Source organism: Hypanus sabinus, chromosome 21 (genome assembly GCF_030144855.1).
Source record: "Hypanus sabinus isolate sHypSab1 chromosome 21, sHypSab1.hap1, whole genome shotgun sequence".
Lineage (NCBI taxonomy): Eukaryota > Metazoa > Chordata > Chondrichthyes > Myliobatiformes > Dasyatidae > Hypanus > Hypanus sabinus.
Window position 1 is genome coordinate 3,691,446 of NC_082726.1, and position 6,473 is coordinate 3,697,918.

The following is a 6,473-nucleotide window of genomic DNA, read 5'->3' on the forward strand; positions in this document are numbered from 1 at the left end:
ACTGTGACAGTGACACACCCCACACCCCTCACTGTGACAGTGACACACCCCACACCCCTCACTGTAACACTGACACACTTCACACCCCTCACTGTAACACTGACACACCCCACACCCCTCACTGTAACACTGACACACCCCACACCCCTCACTGTGACACTGACACCCCCCACACCCCTCACTGTGACACTGACACACCCCACACCCCTCACTGTGACAGTGACACACCCCACACCCCTCACTGTAACACTGACACACCCCTCACTGTGACAGTGACACACCCCACACCCCTCACTGTGACAGTGACACACCCCACACCCCTCACTGTAACACTGACACACTTCACACCCCTCACTGTAACACTGACACACCCCACACCCCTCACTGTAACACTGACACACTTCACACCCCTCACTGTGACACTGACACACCCCACACCCCTCACTTTAACACTGACACACCCCACACCCCTCACTGTGACACTGACACACTTCACACCCCTCACTGTGACACTGACACACTTCACACCCCTCACTGTGACACTGACACACCCCTCAGTGTAACACTGACACACCCCACACCCCTCACTGTGACACTGACACACCCCTCAGTGTAACACTGATACAACCTACATCAGTCATTTCTGAGTTTCCTCTGGAATCTGCACCTTTCTCATCACCCCCCACTCTATCAGTCGTGCTCCATGAAGGTACCAACGAAATGGGCAGGATGAGTGACGAGGTCCTACACGGAGACTGCAGGGAGTTAGCTGCTAAGTTAAAGGGCAGGGCCTCCAGGGTTGTGACCTCTGGATTGCTCTCTGTACTGCGTGCTAATGAGGCCAGACCTCAGCAGATGATACAGTTTAATACCTGGCTAAGGAGTTGGTGTAGGCGGAAGGGCTCTTGTCCAGGGAAGTTGAACCTCTGCAGAGGGGCCAGTTTGCACATGAACTGGAGGGGGACTAATATCCCAGCGGGAAGGTTTGTTAACGGTGCACGGTGGTGTTGAAACTAGAGTTGCAGAGGATAGGAACCAGAGGGCCAGAAAGTTAGTGGAGAGTTGTGGAGGCAGATGTTAGTAAGACCTCTGACAAAGTCAAGAATCAAAAGGTGTGACTAGTGTCTGAGCTGTGTACTTTTCAATGCGAGAAGTATTGTAGAAAAGGCGGATAATAGTACTAAAGATGAGGTAGCTGGTTTACAGGTGCAATGTGTAGTGAGGAGAGGTTGTTGATGGGGCAAAATTGCATCAACAGGATGAGTCACAATGTAAAAAGTGGGCAGAATCTAAAAGGGTGAATACAGAACTGAGGGTGCTGTATTTGATCGCGCAGTATACAGAATAAGGTCGATGAACTTCCAGCACAGTTACAGTGTGGCAGCTATGATGTTGTAGTCATCACTGAATCACGGCTGAAAGAAGATTATAGCTGGGAGTTTCATGTCCAGGGATACACATTGTATTACAAGGACAGGCAGGATGGCAAAGGGGGTAGCATTGCTCTGTTGGTAAAAAAAAAATTAAATCAAATCATTAGAAAGAGGTGACATAGGGTCAGAGAACGTTGAATCTTTGTGGGTGCAGTTAAGAAACTGTAAGTGTAAAAAAATCCATTACAGGAATCATATATAGACCTCCAAATAGTAGCCAAGATGTGGGGCTGAGATTGGAAAGGGAACTGGAAGAGGTATGTAATAAAGGTAATGACACAATTGTAATGGGGACTTCCATATGCAAGGGGATTGGGAAAGTCAGGTTGGTATCAGATCACAAGAGAGGGAATTTGTTGAATGCCTACGAGATGGTTTTTTAGAACAGCTTGTGCTTGAGCCTACTCAGGGAAGGCCATCTTTGACTGGGTGTTGTGTAATAACCCAGATCTTATTAGGGAGATTAATGTAAAGGAACCCTGAGGAGACAGTGATCATAATATGATTGAATTCATGCTGCAATTTGAGAGGGAGGAGCACAAGTCACATGTATCTGTATCACAATGGAATAACGGGAATTACAGAGGCATGAGAGAGGAGCTTGCCCAGGTGGATTGGAGGAGGATACTGGTGAGGATGACGGCAGAGCAGAGATGGCTGACGTCTCTGGGAATAGTTCACGAGGCACAGGATAGATACGTCCCACAGAAGAAGTTGTTCTCAAACTGCAGGGGTAGGCAACTGTGGCTGACAAAGGAAGTTAAGGACTGCATAAAAGCCAAGGAAAGAGCACATAAGGTAGCAAAAGTGAGTGAGAAGTTGGATGATCAGGAAGCTTTTAAAATTCGGTAAAAGGCGACTTAAAAAGCTATAAGAAGGGAAAAGATGAAATATGAGGACAAACCAGCCAGTGGTATAGAGCAGGATAGTAAAGGTTTTTTTTCAGTTACATGAAGAGTAAAAGGGAGTTGAGAGTTGATATTGGACCACGGGAAAATGATGGTGGTGAGGTAGTAATGGGGGACAAAGAAATGGCAGATGAACTTAATGGATATTGTCATCTGTCTTCACTGTGGAAGACACTAGCAGTGTGCCAGAGATATGTGGGTGTCAGGGAGCAGAAGAGAGTGTGATTGCTATTACAAAGGAAAAAGTGCTAGGCAAACTCAAAGGTCTTAAGGTGGATAAGTCATCTGGAGCAAGTGGACTACATCCAAGAGTCCGGAGAGAGGTTGCTGAAGAGATAACAGATGCATTGGCCGTGATCTTTCAAGAATCACTTGATTCTGACGGTCCTGGAGCAAAAGTTATTCCGCTACAAGTAGTATAAGAAGGGAGGAAGGCAAAAGAAAGGAAATTATAGGCCAGTGGTTAGGAAAGTGTTGGAGTCCATTACAAAGGATGAAGTTTGAAGGTACTTGGAGACTAATGATAAAATAAGTCAAACTCAGTATGGTTTCTGTAAAGGGAAATCTTGCCTGCGCATTCTGTTTGAGTTCTTCAAGGAAGTAACAAAGGAGAGGCAGTGGATGCCATTAACTTGGATTTTCAGAAGGCATTTGACAAAGGGCCACTCATGAGGCTGCTTAACAAGATAAAATCCTATGGCGTTACAGGAAAGAATCTGGCATGGATAGAGGAATAGCTGACAGGCAGGAGGCAGTAAGTGGGAATAAAAGAGGCCTTTTCTGGTTGGCTGCCAGTGACTAGTGGTGTTCCTCAGGGGCCAGTATTGGGACCACTACTTTTCCCATTGTTTGTCATTGATTTAGATAATGGAATTGATGGCTTTGTGGCAAAGTTTACAGATGATACAAAGATAAATGGAGGGGTAGGTAGTGCTGAGAAAGCAATATAAGCGCAGGACTTAGAGAAATTAGAAGAATAGGCAAAATGTGGCTGATGGAATAGAGTATTGGGAAATGTACGATAACACATTTTGGTAAAAGAAACTATAGTGCGGACTATTACCTAAATGTGGAGAAAGTTCAAACATCAGAGTTGCAGAGGGATTTAGGAGACCTCGTGCAAGACTCATAGAAGGTTAATTCACAGGTTGAATCTATGGTTAAAAAAAAGGCAAATGCAATGTTGGCATTTATTTCAAGGGGAATAGAATATAAAAGCAAGGAGATAATGCTCAGCCTTTATAAGACATCAGTCAGGCCACAACTGGAGTATCGTCAACAGTTTTGGGCCCCATGTCTCAGAAAGAATGTGTTCTCATTGGAGAAAATCCAAAGAAAGCTCATAAAGATGATTCCAGGAATGAAGGAGTTAACATATGAGGAGTGTTTGGCACCTTTGGGCCTGTACTCACTGGAATTTAGAAGACAGTGGGGGGATCTCATTGAAAGCTACCGAATGTTAAAAGGATTAGATAAGGTGGATGTGGAGAGGATATTTCCTGAGGGAGAGATTGAGGACATAGACTCAAAATTGATGGACAACTCTTTAGAACAGAGGTAAGGAGGAATTTTTTTAGCCAGAGAGTGTTGAATCCGTGGAATGTCTGCCACAGACTGCGGTGGAGGCCAAGTGCTTTGGTATATTTAAGGCAGAGGTTGATTGTTTCCTGATCAGCCAGGGCATTAAAGGATATGGTGAGAAGTAGGTGTATGGGGTTCATTGGGATCCAGGATCAGCATGATGGAATGGTGGAACACACTCCATCAGCTGAATGACTTAATTCTGCTCCTATGTCTGATGGTCTTATAAAGAGCAAAAGTTAGTGGGGTTAGAAGTCTGGGAGGCTTTTTAAAACCAACAGAAGGCAACTAAAAATCATTAAGAAGGAAACACAAAGGTAAGCTAGCCTTGGACCACTGGAAATCAATGCTAGAGAACACGTCCGCTATAACCTTCTGTTTCTCATTCCCCTCCCACTCACCTTCTAACACTGGCCTCTCATCTTCTTTTCTCCAGTCCCGCTGAAGAGTCTCAGACCAAATCATTCCCCATTCCACCTGTACTCTGTACACCACCTTCCCCATTCCACCTGTACTCTGTACCACACCACATTCCCCATTCCACCTGTACTCTGTACACCACATTCCCCATTCCACCTGTACTCTGTACACCACCTTTCCCATTCCACCTGTACTCTGTACACCACCACATTCCCCATTCCACCTGTACTCTGTACACCACCTTCCCCATTCCACTTGTACTCTGTACCACACCACCTTCCCCATTCCACCTGTACTCTGTACCACACCACATTCCCCATTCCACCTGTACTCTGTACCACACCACATTCCCCATTCCACCTGTACTCTGTACACCACCTTTCCCATTCCACCTGTACTCTGTACACCACCACATTCCCCATTCCACCTGTACTCTGTACCACACCACCTTCCCCATTCCACCTGTACTCTGTACCACACCACATTCCCCATTCCACCTGTACTCTGTAGAACACCACATTTCCCATTCCACCTGTACTCTGTACCACACCACATTCCCCATTCCACCTGTACTCTGTAGAACACCACATTTCCCATTCCACCTGTACTCTGTACCACACCACATTCCTCATTCCACCTGTACTCTGTACACCACCTTCCCCATTCCACCTGCACTCTGTACCACACCACCTTTCCCATTCCACCTGTATCTGTACCACACCACATTCCCCATTCCACCTGTACTCTGTACCACACCACCTTCCCCATTCCACCTGTACTCTGTACCACACCACCTTTCCCATTCCACCAGTACTCTGTCTTTATCTATACTGTATGCACTGCTGCTTGAGGACTGGTGGGGCAGTGGATTAATCCTACCTTAGGAATACATGATTTGGCAATCGATGTTAAAGATGAATTTTATGTGTCAGATCGGGATATTACGTCCTAGCTGTCTACATTCCGTGCGGAAGCCTGGGCAATACGATATGGAGGGCAAGTGTTTGCTCCCGCAGCTGACCGGTACAGTTTGACACCAGTGGCGATGAGGGAGTTGCCAGTCAGTGTTGATCACGATGTAGGGCTGTTTTGGGGACTCCAGCTCCGGATTTTTCCCTCGAGGTTTACTCCCGAGGCTTTCCTCATGCATGGGAAGCGGAGGTTTCAGAGAAGGCTTTCCTTCTCCTCGGCGAGCTGGCAAGCCCCGTCCACCCGAACCCGCCTTTGCCACCTGTCAGTAAGAGACTGTTCCGCCGGGTTTAGGGGCTGGAGCATCTAACAGGTAGTTTATCCCTACTACTGCCCCCACCACACTAGAGTAAAATGCGCCGTTTTGCCTCAACAACCATCACAGTCCGCGGATGAGCTGGGGGCAGCCCACAAGTGCTTCCAGCACCAACACAGCATGGCCACAAGCTAGTAACCCACATTTCGTGTGTGTTACTCTACATTTCCAGATCATCCGTTGTATTTACTAAACCTTTGGGAGGAAACCGGGGCACAAGGAGGAAACCCACGCAGCGACCGGAGGGGGGAGAGGGGACTATGAACAACAAGATTATACTTCCGTTCAAAATGATTCTCCCCGCAGTAGGCACCGCTGAGATTCGAACTCAGGATCTCCTGTTTACTAGACAGGCGCTTTAACCAACTAAGCCACGGCGCCGGCTATTGTAGCAATACTTCTCTCGGTATGACCCATGCAGGTCTGGTTCTTTCCTTGTTCTGATCTGACTTGGCGGCGTGACGCGAGCACCTATGTCTATCTCTACGGACAGAGGTTTGATCCTGACCTCGGATGTTCAGAGTAAATTTACGATAGGTCACCCTGAGATTCGTTTTCTTGCGGGCATTCATAGTGAATACAATAATCAAAGACCGCATCCAACAGGAAATAATAAATGAGCAAAAATACAAACTGTACAAATACAAAAGAAAAACAAATAATAATCATAATTATGATAAAATAAACACATATTTCACCTATCACCTGCTGTTTCTCTCTCTCCCGCCCCCCACCACCTGTTCCTCAGTTTATTTCTCTCCAGTCCTGCCGAAGGGTCTCGGCCCGTGACAACTGCTCTCTTTTCTATGGATGCTGAGCTCCTCCAGCGTTCTGTGTGTGTAGCTC

The 6,473-nt window shown here is 46.7% G+C and overlaps 1 non-coding gene across 1 annotated transcript; it reads right to left on the reverse strand.

Moving 5' to 3' along the window:
* Positions 1-5,934: 5,934 nt before the first annotated feature.
* On the reverse strand, positions 5,935-6,008 carry trnat-agu (transfer RNA threonine (anticodon AGU)). Its single transcript has one exon. It is a non-coding gene; the product is annotated as a tRNA-Thr (tRNA).
* Positions 6,009-6,473: the final 465 nt, after the last annotated feature.